The sequence below is a fragment of the Lineus longissimus genome, chromosome 10, assembly GCF_910592395.1.
Source record: "Lineus longissimus chromosome 10, tnLinLong1.2, whole genome shotgun sequence".
Lineage (NCBI taxonomy): Eukaryota > Metazoa > Nemertea > Pilidiophora > Heteronemertea > Lineidae > Lineus > Lineus longissimus.
This window is the reverse complement of record NC_088317.1, coordinates 2,536,022-2,537,293: the sequence shown is the minus strand read 5'-3', so window position 1 is coordinate 2,537,293 and position 1,272 is coordinate 2,536,022. Positions and strand designations below refer to the sequence as shown.

Sequence of the window (1,272 nt, the reverse complement as noted above, 5' to 3'; positions counted from 1 at the left end):
CTGAGGCTTGACAAATTTTAGAAAGTGTTTACACCGGATGTTTCCCATTGACATCGAAATATAATGTCAACACTCGCCAAGAGACACAAACTTCAAATTCCAACAACCATAACATTGGTATTTCTTTCAGAGTTTGTGACAAAATGAATACGAAATGTCTGCAAACATTTAACCTAAACTTTAAACTGTTATAAAATGATCTTGAAATGTATTGGTCAATAATATCGTGACACTTAAACCAGGCCATGTCAATACACGCTTCCACAAGAAATTTATAAAAGTATACCTGCATTAGTTTCGAAATATTTCTATTTCTCCATCATCCGTGATGGAAATAATGAAAGTTTGATATCTGATCTACATGTAACTTCAACTTCCACTTCTCTGACGATGAGTTGACGCGGGCCAAGGAACAACGCCTGTACAAATAGGCCAATAGCATTCCGCGAAGATGACGTCACTGCAGCTGCTGCCCTCTATTTCCCCATCGCTGAATTACAGGCAATGTCGGACAAACATGCGGTTTCGTAATAGATTCAGGCTTTTTAACTAGGGCAGTTAGATTCAACCTGGCACATGTCCGAGTGTTGGAAAAACTACATAATTGTTCTGAATATTTCTCTCTCTGACACTATGGTATCATTCATGCTAAAAACAATGCAGGGTCAAAGATAATTGACTTTGAAATAAGCTCAAATGCGTAGAAATAAGTGTCGATGTCCGACTGTCACGTGACTAAAACGTCATCAATATCTTATGCAAATGACCTTGTGAGCTATAAATAGTAACTTCGCGGAATGCTATACCTGTAGCAGACATTTGTGGAAAAAACGCCATCGTTTGGATTAACCTATCCCAGACGTCAATCAGCTGGCCTCGTGGCTTAGTTGGTTAAAGCGCCTGTCTAGTAAACAGGAGATCTCGAGTTCGAATCTCGACGAGGCCTAATTTCTTCAAGTAATGTTTTTTGTCAATGCTTCGGCTGAGACAGCAGGAAACTTTCAGTATGGTCAGACTCAGAGTCTTTCAAACAGACTCTGGTATGGTAAAGGCCTGCTTGAATATCCATTTTACGTAAAAATTGATAGAGCCTCTTAAAAATCACTTAACATTCTCAGCATTTCGGCAACTCATATTTTCGGTGCAGCAGTTTTTTTTAACAAATATCAGATTTTCCCTGTCTGACTTACGAGTCTGGGAACTTTCCCACCAAGGATTTCTAATTTTTGAACGATGAAAAGGCCACTGATGACATCTGCAAAATATCATCAT

The 1,272-nt window shown here is 38.8% G+C and overlaps 1 non-coding gene across 1 annotated transcript; it reads left to right on the top strand.

The window, feature by feature from the left end:
- The first annotated feature begins 872 nt into the window (after positions 1-872).
- Positions 873-946, top strand: Trnat-agu (transfer RNA threonine (anticodon AGU)). Its single transcript has one exon. It is a non-coding gene; the product is annotated as a tRNA-Thr (tRNA).
- The last annotated feature ends 326 nt before the right edge of the window (positions 947-1,272 follow it).